The sequence below is a fragment of the Sebastes umbrosus genome, unplaced genomic scaffold (assembly GCF_015220745.1).
Source record: "Sebastes umbrosus isolate fSebUmb1 unplaced genomic scaffold, fSebUmb1.pri scaffold_206_arrow_ctg1, whole genome shotgun sequence".
Taxonomy (NCBI): Eukaryota; Metazoa; Chordata; class Actinopteri; order Perciformes; family Sebastidae; genus Sebastes; species Sebastes umbrosus.
Genome location: NW_023618511.1, coordinates 14,434 through 28,866, shown reverse-complemented (window position 1 = coordinate 28,866; position 14,433 = coordinate 14,434).

The window sequence follows — 14,433 nt, the reverse complement described above, 5'->3', positions numbered from 1 at the left end:
AGATATCACATGATTGCAATTTGCAGGATTGATGAGTTCCTCTGCCTTCCGGATAGGAGTATTCTTCTGAGCCACTAGAAGTAGTCGCCCAAGTTCTCGAAGTCTTTGCCTTATGTAGTCATGTCTGTTCTTTCTTGACCCGTTTAGATCAAACAGGTGTTGTCCAAACTGCAAGAGAAGTTGGTCATTCTGGATAATCTGAGTGACCTCATCAAAGTTCATGCAGGAAATCACACTCTTCAAGCCCTCGCCAACATCACGCACAATGGCAGTTTTAAGGGCACATTTGGATCGAACTCGCGTCCTCGCCGAGCTGGATTCATCACCAGTTTCTGTCTTCGCTGGGCAGATTTTCATGTGCCTCCACAATGTCTTTTTGGCATAGAGTCCTTGACAATGAAAGCAATGAATAAAATCAATGGCACGTCTAAGCTTGTGTGGTCTGCAGCAGGCCTGCAGCTCTCCAGCTCCCTCCCTCACAAACTTTGGCATTGTGGGCAAAGTTTCCACGGCGTCTGAGAAGGTTTAACCTTTTGCGTCTCTCTTTTGAATTCTTTGGATATTGAAATGCTATGGCAACATCTGGTACATTCCCATGTACACCTTCCAGGTGTCGTGCAATTTTTGATCTGGGCTGGAGGCAATAGAGACAGTAGTTCTTCTTGTTATATACTCGACGAGGTTTCAGAATTTGAGTGAGGCAATACTTGGATTGAGTTAGAAACTTGTTCGATTCTGCTTTTCTTTGGAGTGTTTGAGTTGTTCTTTAGTGGACTGGGGGATGAGATCTTTTTCTTCCTTGGAGTGTCCAAGTTTGTGTTCTTAGGGCTGACTGCTGTATTTCTTTTTACTGGGCTTTCTGCTTCAATATCTTGTTTTTCTAGAGATAAAAGGGGATATCGCAGAGAGGGCAGGGGCTTTTTTTGCAACTGGATACAGTGGTGTGTCTTCATTAGGCTCAGAGGAACTTCCTGTTTCAGAGGAACTTCCTGTTTCAGAGTCCGGGGCAAAGTCAGGATCACTATAGTCAGTGTAATCGGACTCATCAGGGGATGTTTCCTTATATGAAGTAGGCTTGAAAAAAAAGAAAAAGAAAAAAAGTCAGAGATTCTGTTTAGTAACCTAGGTCATCATTTACTTAACTTAGTACAATGCACTGTGTTGATGCATTGAACTTTTATTATAAGAACATTATCTGTTAGCTGAGGGATATGGTGTATAAGGTTCAATTTATCCAAGTTTATTTAATGAAAAGCCACACAATTAAGAACTTCACATATACATCAAATGTACACTACTGTCATTTAGGGGTTTCACAGAAATGTTTACTATAAAAACCACAAGTTGACACTGTCTATCATTGTAGACTACTCGTTTATCTATGGTTTTAGCACAGTGCAGTAATAAAGCAATGGCGATGCATCTACAGCAGATACTGTATGCAGCTGGGGGTGTTGTGGGTAGTTGTTGACAAGTCTCTAAAATGTAAAATGTATGTTAATAGTCTATGGTCTATGGTACACAACCACTGACTGACAACCTCTCTTAGCTGTACTGTGCTACTGTTTTACTGAACGAGAGTCTGTAGCTGAACTGTAGCTCTCACTCGTTCATCAGCCCAGTGGTGCACTGTGTACTATGTTGTGTACAGGATGAACAAGAGACTGCTGCCGCTGAGCCATGGTGGTGGTGGCGCACATTTGTTTTGGTCTGAGATGCTGAATCTCGTATTTAGAAACATTAAATAAACAGAATTAAAGGAATTTAGAGAAGAACAGGCTCCCACTAACCTATCCCTGCAATAAAGCACACACGTTGTCACTGCAGTCAAACAGTATTTCCAGCTCAAATATCCTACTGGGGATTTAGTCCAATCAGATCACAGCTCATTTGTAAATAGCCTCTCAGAGCCAAACCAGGACTCTGCTATTTCATCCACCCCAAGGTTGGTACCACCTAACCTAACCCATTACTTATTGCATTTGAGACCTTTATGACGAGAATTGAGCATTGGTTATTGGGTGAAAAAAATGTGATATATCTCCAAATTAATTGTCTACTCAACCACATTTTGGGAGTAGTTGATGACTACTGAAATGTGAATGTCTTACCGTTATTAGACTGCAGGAAGATACCTGTCTTTGTCTTGACGACGCCCTTTTTAAGTCATCCACTGAACGATTCCCAGACCTTTGACAAGCTGATGATGTTGTAGCACATGTAAGAGGAGCTCTTGTCTAAAAATTGAAAAAAAGAAAAAGGAAAGATAGGAGCATTCCATTCAGTACAAATAACTTGCCAAAAATATGTTCATTTACATGCATTTTTGACCTTATATAAAACAATACAGATAATATAGAGCTTAAAAAGTATCACTGGTATGATTGAAAAGGATCTGAAATTATAATGATGTTTTGGGGATGTGATTTCTGACAAATTCCATTCCCTATTATGATGATAAGGGATAATATAATATTCTCGAAATGAACAAACAAACTATATATGGGGTGTATTTTTGAAGGACCATCATGAAAATGAATGGATACATGATGGTTTAATTAATGATGCCAAATGGTAATACTGATATTATCCACAATGAATCTACTTATACTGTTGAAAAAGAAATAATGGACCATTGTTTAAATGTAGCAAGCCTTGCAGTGTTACCTGTGTTTTTGTTGCTGGCTCTCCATCTTCCAATGGGTCACTGGTCATTGTTGGTTCATCCTGGGATGAGGTATCTGATGACACTGGTGACTAAAAAGAAAACCCAACTTATTATGTGCAGTATTCAATTTCAATAAATAAAACTTGCACTCCTATCAGTGTTATAATGCCTGATGTACGCAGAGCGTGTCAATGATCATGGAGTGTTAAACCTCACCCCAGTCTGAAGTTGTAAACATACCTGCCAAGAGTGCGCCTCCAATGGGGATTGTGAATTCAGCTGATGAAAAGAAAGAAAGGCATGTCAAAAGCTAAGAAAGTGTCGATGAAAGAAAACAAGATATTTGGCTCCAGAGCAAGAACAAAACTTATAGCAACGTTAGACCAATGGTCATTTGGAAAAAAACATTAATTAATTCATCATTGCCTTACTCTTACTAATGTCTAAGTTAGCAAGATAACATTTTGTTGTGGATTGTGAGCTAGCCCCCTGCGCAGCAGGAGACAGCAGGCAGGACATTTTTCTCTGACCCTGCGCACTATTGACCTTCAGTCATTGTAGCACTCTCCGTCTCAATAGTGCATACAGATTAAATATAATGGGTGAAAAGTTTTCTCCAGTTTATGGGAATTAATCAGAAGACAAGTAAAAAAAAATATTGCGGGCGGTATCTAGCCCACAGGCCGCCAGTTGAAGAACACACCTTTATGCTTCGACTGCATTGCATTGAGTGAGAATTCAATTCTGCGAGATGATATATTACTCACATGCACATCCAGTTCTGCCAGTTGTTGAACCAGTTGTGCACGCTTTAACAGATTCATGGTGTGTTGTCTTTCTTTAGCATTTCGTTCCTCCTCTGCAATTTCGTAACGATTGAAGCATTCCTCATGGTGCTGTCTCAATTTGGTCATGCGAGACTGTAATGACTAAAGCAAAGAAAGTTGGTGAATTCAACCTTGAATTGCAACATTTCACAGCCCAAAAATTAGCAATAGTGTAATTACATAATATATATAGTATATATATATATATATATATATATATATACTATATATATATATATATATATATATATATATATAAAATAAAGCGATTACATTATGTGCCACTGGAGTGCTGCTGTAGATATTGATATCATCAGCCATGAGAGATGCATCAAAGGACCAGATGACAGCTAAAAGAGAAAAAATTAAGATATATATATATATATATATATATGGCACAAGAAGATGCTACAATTTGAATGATTCAGTTTGTGGGGATGTAGGAGGCTCCCTTCTTGTCACATTAGGGAACAATTCCAACTACTCATACCTAACCAGGGACATCCACATAAAACCTTTGGTCACCAGTACGCCAGTGTATCACTACTTTTGGGGTCTTTCTTGACACATATACACACGCTACTCAATCCTAATCGGGGACGTTCATCCATGTCAAACCTTTGGTCACCAGTATGTCAGTCTATCAATACTTTTGGGGTTGTTCCAAACACACAAACTATTCTAAGAGGTACTATATATGGACAAGAGAAGTCCTGACAGACCATGACTACTTGGACTGAAACACTGGATAACAATACCTACTCATAGACCCACTATATACTTCACTGAGAACAAATACCTTCCAATCTCTAAGAGCTTAAGTAGTATTTTATATACTGGCCCCTACCTGAAATTCGTCACTATCTTTGGCAATCTGCTCGCTGACATCCGGTGGACATTTTCTGCTGGAAACACAAAAATAGGATAAAATGAAAACCAATCATGATACTGTACAGCTCAGATGTCATGACACAAGAAGATGCTACAATTTGAACCGATTCAGTGTGTGGGATGTAGGAGGCTCCCTTCTTGTCACTTTATGGAACAATTCCAACTACTCATGTCTAACCAGGGACATCCACATTAAAACCTTTGATTACCAGTACGCCAGTGTATCACTACTTTTGGGGTCTTTCTTGACACATATACACACGCTACTCAATCCTAATCGGGGACGTTCATCCATGTCAAACCTTTGGTCACCAGTATGTCAGTCTATCAATACTTTTGGGATTGTTCCAAACACACAAACTATTCTAAGAGGTACTATATATGGACAAGAGAAGTCCTGACAGACCATGACTACTTGGACTGAAACACTGGATAACAATACCTACTCATAGACCCACTATTTACTTCACTGAGAACAAATACCTTCCAATCTCTAAGAGCTTAAGTAGTATTTTATATACTGGCCCCTACCTGAAATTCGTCACTATCTTTGGCAATCTGCTCGCTGACATCCGGTGACATTTTCTGCTGGAAACACAAAAATAGGATAAAATGAAAACCAATCATGATACTGTACAGCTCAGATGTCATGACACAAGAAGATGCTACAATTTGAACCGATTCAGTGTGTGGGGATGTAGGAGGCTCCCTTCTTGTCACTTTATGGAACAATTCCAACTACTCATACCTAACCAGGGGACATCCACATAAAACCTTTGGTCACCAGTACGCCAGTGTATCACTACTTTTGGGGTCTTTCTTGACACATATACACACGCTACTCAATCCTAATCGGGGACGTTCATCCATGTCAAACCTTTGGTCACCAGTATGTCAGTCTATCAATACTTTTGGGGTTGTTCCAAACACACAAACTATTCTAAGAGGTATTATATATGGACAAGAGAAGTCCTGACAGACCATGACTACTTGGACTGAAAACACTGGATAACAATACCTACTCATAGACCCACTATATACTTCACTGAGAACAAATACCTTCCAATCTCTAAGAGCTTAAGTAGTATTTTATATACTGGCCCCTACCTGAAATTCGTCACTATCTTTGGCAATCTGCTCGCTGACATCCGGTGACATTTTCTGCAGGAAACACAAAATTAGGATAAAATGAAAACCAATCATGATACTGTACAGCTCAGATGTCATGACACAAGAAGATGCTACAATTTGAACCGATTCAGTGTGTGGGGATGTAGGAGGCTCCCTTCTTGTCACTTTATGGAACAATTCCAACTACTCATACCTAACCAGGGACATCCACATAAAACCTTTGGTCACCAGTACGCCAGTGTATCACTACTTTTGGGGTCTTTCTTGACACATATACACACGCTACTCAATCCTAATCGGGGACGTTCATCCATGTCAAACCTTTGGTCACCAGTATGTCAGTCTATCAATACTTTTGGGGTTGTTCCAAACACACAAACTATTCTAAGAGGTACTATATATGGACAAAGAGAAGTCCTGACAGACCATGACTACTTGGACTGAAACACTGGATAACAATACCTACTCATAGACCCACTATATACTTCACTGAGAACAAATACCTTCCAATCTCTAAGAGCTTAAGTAGTATTTTATATACTGGCCCCTACCTGAAATTCGTCACTATCTTTGGCAATCTGCTCGCTGACATCCGGTGACATTTTCTGCTGGAAACACAAAAATAGGATAAAATGAAAACCAATCATGATACTGTACAGCTCAGATGTCATGACACAAGAAGATGCTACAATTTGAACCGATTCAGTGTGTGGGGATGTAGGAGGCTCCCTTCTTGTCACTTTATGGAACAATTCCAACTACTCATACCTAACCAGGGACATCCACATAAAACCTTTGGTCACCAATACGCCAGTGTATCACTACTTTTGGGGTCTTTCTTGACACATATACACACGCTACTCAATCCTAATCGGGGACGTTCATCCATGTCAAACCTTTGGTCACCAGTATGTCAGTCTATCAATACTTTTGGGATTGTTCCAAACACACAAACTATTCTAAGAGGTACTATATATGGACAAGAGAAGTCCTGACAGACCATGACTACTTGGACTGAAACACTGGATAACAATACCTACTCATAGACCCACTATATACTTCACTGAGAACAAATACCTTCCAATCTCTAAGAGCTTAAGTAGTATTTTATATACTGGCCCCTACCTGAAATTCGTCACTATCTTTGGCAATCTGCTCGCTGACATCCGGTGACATTTTCTGCTGGAAACACAAAAATAGGATAAAATGAAAACCAATCATGATACTGTACAGCTCAGATGTCATGACACAAGAACATGCTACAATTTGAACCGATTCAGTGTGTGGGGATGTAGGAGGCTCCCTTCTTGTCACTTTATGGAACAATTCCAACTACTCATACCTAACCAGGGACATCCACATAAAACCTTTGGTCACCAGTACGCCAGTGTATCACTACTTTTGGGGTCTTTCTTGACACATATACACACGCTACTCAATCCTAATCGGGGACGTTCATCCATGTCAAACCTTTGGTCACCAGTATGTCAGTCTATCAATACTTTTGGGGTTGTTCCAAACACACAAACTATTCTAAGAGGTACTATATATGGACAAAGAGAAGTCCTGACAGACCATGACTACTTGGACTGAAACACTGGATAACAATACCTACTCATAGACCCACTATATACTTCACTGAGAACAAATACCTTCCAATCTCTAAGAGCTTAAGTAGTATTTTATATACTGGCCCCTACCTGAAATTCGTCACTATCTTTGGCAATCTGCTCGCTGACATCCGGTGACATTTTCTGCTGGAAACACAAAAATAGGATAAAATGAAAACCAATCATGATACTGTACAGCTCAGATGTCATGACACAAGAAGATGCTACAATTTGAACCGATTCAGTGTGTGGGGATGTAGGAGGCTCCCTTCTTGTCACTTTATGGAACAATTCCAACTACTCATACCTAACCAGGGACATCCACATAAAACCTTTGGTCACCAATACGCCAGTGTATCACTACTTTTGGGGTCTTCTTGACACATATACACACGCTACTCAATCCTAATCGGGGACGTTCATCCATGTCAAACCTTTGGTCACCAGTATGTCAGTCTATCAATACTTTTGGGATTGTTCCAAACACACAAACTATTCTAAGAGGTACTATATATGGACAAGAGAAGTCCTGACAGACCATGACTACTTGGACTGAAACACTGGATAACAATACCTACTCATAGACCCACTATATACTTCACTGAGAACAAATACCTTCCAATCTCTAAGAGCTTAAGTAGTATTTTATATACTGGCCCCTACCTGAAATTCGTCACTATCTTTGGCAATCTGCTCGCTGACATCCGGTGACATTTTCTGCTGGAAACACAAAAATAGGATAAAATGAAAACCAATCATGATACTGTACAGCTCAGATGTCATGACACAAGAAGATGCTACAATTTGAAACCGATTCAGTGTGTGGGGATGTAGGAGGCTCCCTTCTTGTCACTTTATGGAACAATTCCAACTACTCATTCCATAACTAGGGACATCCACATAAAACCTTTGGTCACCAGTACGCCAGTGTATCACTACTTTTGGGGTCTTTCTTGACACATATACACACGCTACTCAATCCTAATCGGGGACGTTCATCCATGTCAAACCTTTGGTCACCAGTATGTCAGTCTATCAATACTTTTGGGGTTGTTCCAAACACACAAACTATTCTAAGAGGTATTATATATGGATAAGAGAAGTCCTGACAGACCATGACTACTTGGACTGAAACACTGGATAACAATACCTACTCATAGACCCACTATATACTTCACTGAGAACAAATACCTTCCAATCTCTAAGAGCTTAAGTAGTATTTTATATACTGGCCCCTACCTGAAATTCGTCACTATCTTTGGCAATCTGCTCGCTGACATCCGGTGACATTTTCTGCTGGAAACACAAAAATAGGATAAAATGAAAACCAATCATGATACTGTACAGCTCAGATGTCATGACACAATAACATGCTACAATTTGAACCGATTCAGTGTGTGGGGATGTAGGAGGCTCCCTTCTTGTCACTTTATGGAACAATTCCAACTACTCATACCTAACCAGGGACATCCACATAAAACCTTTGGTCACCAGTACGCCAGTGTATCACTACTTTTGGGGTCTTTCTTGACACATATACACATGCCACTCAATCCTAATCGGGGACGTTCATCCATGTCAAACCTTTGGTCACCAGTATGTCAGTCTATCAATACTTTTGGGGTTGTTCCAAATACACAAACTATTCTAAGAGGTACTATATATGGACAAGAGAAGTCCTGACAGACCATGACTACTTGGACTGAAACACTGGATAACAATACCTACTCATAGACCCACTATTTACTTCACTGAGAACAAATACCTTCCAATCTCTAAGAGCTTAAGTAGTATTTTATATACTGGCCCCTACCTGAAATTCGTCACTATCTTTGGCAATCTGCTTGCTGATATCAGGTGCCAATTTCTGCTGGAAACACAAAAGCAGGATAAAAGAAATATGTCAATCTTGACACAGCTCATTTGGATTCATTCAGTACCTGCTGAAAAAGATAAAATCAACTGTTATTAACATTAAACAAATTAATCTGCTACTCACATCATTTCAAGGGAAAACTAGAACATTTGTGAAATCACTGCTCTACATTCAGTTATCCATGATAAGTTAGTTTACCTGTTTGCGCCAAGGCCAGTCTGCATCCCCGTAATTGTAAGTTATTTCTTCACCTGGAGCAATATCTCTTAGGGCAAACAAGCAAAGATGTGGCATCCCACCAACATCAATAGTTTTCATCTTGCAGTTAGGCTTCTTGTGGTCGTCATTCACAAGCCTTCCCAGTGACTTGTCCTCAACAGATGCATCAAGACTTAAAGAAAAGAATAGCAATGTTAAGAATACAAGTTGCCTACTTTGTTTAGACAGTGTTAAGCACAGCAAGATATAGTTAAAAGAAAATCATGCAAAACTTGGAAAAAGAAAGATTGGAGAGAGAGAAGGGAAAGTTTCATCCAACACCCGAGGGAGCAATTTAGGTAGCTTACAGCAATATACAGGTACGTTAAAGTATTGATGTGCTGGTGATTCACATGCATGGTTTGTTAGAATTTGGGATATTTTCAAGTTAACAGGCCATTTCAAGCTCATCTCCTAAAACAATTTTAAGGAATTATAATTACACCTGCAAACAAGGACATATTTATTATTACTTACAGCCAACATTTTCCTTTCCATTTGAAATCAAACAGGAACACTGCTTCTGTGTCGTTGTAGTTTTTTGTATGAAGAAGACGATCCTGTTTGACAAGTTTACCACAGTATTCAAGCACAAAATCTCCTTTGTTGAAAACCTCCAGAGCAAGCACACCTCGACCTTAAAAAAAAAAAAAAAACACATTACTATTTTTTATCCGCTAGAGCAGTCTACCATATTTCAAATTAGAGCCTATTTTGCAATGAAAGCATAATACCGGTATATAGAGAAACCATATCCAACACCAACATGCTTGTTTAAGTCATGTCTCCTTCTCAAGAGTTAACCTCAAGCTGGGGTGGACAACTTTGGAGAAATGAGCAAGAACCCCCCCCACCCCTGTAACATCTGAGAGGGGCAAATTTAATAAATTCCTAATCTTTTACACAAACAGATGTGCCAGCACAATCTAGTTGTTACTTAATCATTCAGCAGCCAATAAATGTATTGTCAGCATTCATCATTACGGTCACAACACACAGATGTGTAATACAAACATCAGTCAACCAAGGTTCCTCTAGGTTCACTCTGTACAAGAGATAAAGTGCTGTCTTGAGCAAACTTTAGAAATTCCTAACATTTCACACAAAATATAGCTCTGCTAGCTCAGTCTAGTTGTTACCAAATCATTCTCCGGTGAAAAGATATCTTTTCTCTCAAATAAATTAGCTACCGCAGTTTCAAAGCCATAGCTACAGTAACTACCTATGGAGTCAGATCAGTCTCAGTATTCATGAATGCACACAAAAGGATTCACAAATGTATTTCGGGATTTAAATATAAGTGACTCTTTCAAAATAAATATTTTTCAATGCACACAAAATAGTTATTGTTGTATATAAATGTAAAAATAATCCACGTATAAAAAAATAAGGTTCACAAATATATTTCTGATGCATACACAAATATTTCTTTGTATTTCAAAGTATTTGCAATTTATCAAAAACATATTTGGATGTTGTTACATTTATTTACAAACTGTTGAACCTGCATTTACAAACTGCTTGTTGTATGTCAACTTCACTGCATTTGTGTGTGGGTTTTTTGAGACTGTACTGACATGGATCAATTCTTTTTCAACAGGGAATTATCTGTAGCCAATCAGATGGCTCTTTCACTTTCAGGGCAGAGATTCAGGGGTATTATTTAATGTGATCACGTAGCATTATATAGCTATGACGTTACATGAACCCCTAGATCAACCTCAACATGGAGTGTGGTAGCTTCTCTCCACAGGTAAGTGATAATTCTCCTGTCGTTCATCATAAAATATGTTTGAGTTATGAATGCTTGCTAGTGAAGGGGCATTTAAGACTAGCGTTAAGTAACAATTTAGCTATATCATGCTGATAGACAACCTAGCAACCAAGCATGCTGCTTTTGGATGTTCTAACGAAGGCAATGCAACTACAAAACTAAGAAACAGGGAATAATATTTCATAGCTGAAAAGTTGTTTTACAATATTGTGTATCATGTATATCTATGGATGTAACACTATGTGATCACAGTAAATGATACCCTCAAATCTATGCTTAGAGTGACTTATCTTTATGGACACAACGATAACTATTTGTGTGTGCATTGAAAGGTATTCATGTGGAGAGTCATCCCAAAATACATTAGTAATCCTTCTGTGTATTCCATTAATATTGAGACTGATCTGACTCCATAGATACCTAACAGCATCTGAGTGAGCTGAATGTGTTGTACAGTGGGAAAAATAACTGGCTTTCTTACACAACAAGTATATTCTAGTCCCAGTGTTCAGTTTGGATTATGGCTGTTTCACCTCATCTCTTCTGTAGATTAGTTTCCTCTCTGCAGTTTGCAGGGCAGACAGGACTAGACTGTCTGTGTGCATGTGACTGACTGGCAGGGGCGGTATGCCTCCTTACGGATTGTCCTGACTGGTCAAGGCTTCGGCGCCCTGAGATTTTGTGATTTCTGGGACAGCCACAGAGACTGGAGTTTTTCTCAGAGCATTTGATAGATTAATGTAAAGAGAATTTCACCAAATATTACCAAAATGTCTTTAAAAAAATTGCTCAGCTTATTGCTCTAACCCAGCTTTAAATGTCAATAGCCAAACCACACTGTCAGTCAAAGTTGTCTTGTGTAAATGAGATACACATGGGAAGCAATGTTGAATTTTGAATTTACATAGTGTGATTCAACGTTATTAATTGGCTGTGTACAACTGACACAAGCAGTATTTGCATGTGTAGATGTAAAACATACAAAAATGTAAGAACTTACCTTTGTTCGGGTTGATAAAATACTCTGTGAGACCAGCTTTGTCAGTTTTCAATTTAATGTGTTGTTCGGCATCCTCTTGAGGACGGATCCGTCTACTCCTCACAGATCTCTCCATTATTCTTCCTTTGTCAGCCATTTCATCTGTTTGAAAGAAGAATTTCATGTTCATTGGATCCACAAGAGTTTCAACTTTACAGTCACACCCAATTTATGTATTTCCAAGACTGTTAAGGGACCCCAGTATGCGGAAATATTCAAATACACCATATATAGAATACATTTGCACTGCATGCAAAAACCTGCATGGTTTCTGCCCCAAACTGCATGTGATTATCATAAAGTGGGCATGTCTATAAAGGGGAGACTCGTGGTTACCCATAGAACCCATTTACATTCACATATCTTGAGGTCAGACCCCTTTTAAAATGGCCATACAAGTTTTTCCTCGCCAAAATTTAGCATAACTTCGTAGCGTTATTTGGCGTTCTTCCTGACTAGCTAGCATGACATGGCACCAATGACTTCCTTATGTTTTCTAGTTTCATATGATACCAGTATCTCCACTATAGCTTCAAAAGTGAGCCTGCTACAACCTCTTAAAGACAGAATAGCGGCTGGAGTGTTAAGGGGTTAGCATTTATCTGCACCATTTCAACAGAAAATTGTCGGTTTCACATTTTTCAATGATTTCGCTGTCATTAGCATCATACAACTGGATGAATCACTCAGCATAAATCTGATAAATCCAGCAATTTATTTCATTTGCTCATCAAGTGTGCCTAACTAGCTAGCTAGCTAGCTTTGCAGCTGAAATATCAATTTAAAGTCACCAACTAGCCATAAAATTGTCAGTTTCACATTTGTAAATTAGTCTGCTGTCATTACACGACATCCAACTCATAAAACCCTGTTAAAATCTTCAATCAACCATTACCTACCTTAAAGGTTGCTGCCTCATGGTGTCTTCCTGCTGTCTGTGACTGCAACACTGACTGTGGAGCGCACTACCTTGACCATGTGATCACGTGACCATGTGACGTCTGTTCCCAATCATCAGGAGTGTGGGAGGGGCCTATTGCTAAACATCACCTTGCTTGTAGGAGTTGGGAGCAGGTGAGGGTAGGAGACAAGATGTTGAATTACCATTCCCAGTCTGGGTTAGACTAAAGACCTTATTCAAAATTGCTCAAAACTAATAATAATTATTATTAATAACACAGGTAACATTTCACCCCTTAGGAGTTATCAATTAGCCTGTTTATTACACATGCTTGTGTGTGCATAGTGATGGAAAAAGTGGGGTGGGAACAGTGAGTGAAATACCCCAGCTATCTCCTCAATGACACATCTTCCTCTTGCTGACTGTTAATGGACATGTTTAGCCTTCCCCCAAAGGAGACTGGCGATCAAATCCCATTATGTTACATGCACATTTGCATTGATGATGCCTTTACCTGCACCTGGTTTTCCCATAGCACATAGCCTACTGTATGTACAGGCTACCTATTCAAATTATACTGTGTACAGTTTTCAGAATACTGATGCTCATCCACATCCTTACTGCTAAACACATACCCTATAGGAATGACAACATATTTGTAGATGTTAGGACAGTAATCAAAGCAATTGGCTTAATTTTTAACACAGAAGTCAGGTGCCCAGTAGTCTCTTGCTGTTGTTCAGAAAAATGTAATGAATGCATAACGCAGAATGGATTAACTCTGCTGAGGAAAGTAAAAAATGATGGATGCATTTCATAGGGAGGTCTTCTTGGTCTGAAAAATGGTGACATCTGTCCTAGTGCATCTGGGCAAATGTGAGCACCATTAGAATCAGAATCAGCTTTATTGCCAAATAGGTAATCAGATTAAGCTACATACAAGTTTGACTTGGTGTTGTAATGGTGTGTAGCAGTCAAAAATACATAGTCAAAAATATACAGCCTAAAATATGTAAAAAATTAAGAGGTCCTAAATAATGAGTCAGTGGGTGTCCTAGGGCTTGTTGATGAGGTCAGCTGCAGTCGGGAAGACTGTTATTTCTATATCTTTCTGGTCTTTCCTGCTCGCGTCAGTTTCATTTCTTTCCACCATTTCATTTGCAAAGTAGCTCTTCTGGCATTATAGTGGTTTCTGGACTATTGCTTATAGAATACTTTTGATATTAAAGTGTAGTATTTGGCTCCTCTCACCCTGAACTGACAAAGGAGAGTATATGTGGATATAGCCTACTTTATACAACCAAAATGCTGTATGTACTATATTTACATCATATTATCCCCAAAACATGCATCATTCTGTGACATTAGACTTTTTACACACATTGATGATGCTTCTATCATCCCCTCTCTCTGTAGCCCTCCAGATGTGTAAATCCTCTGCTCATTTCTAGCACCTGA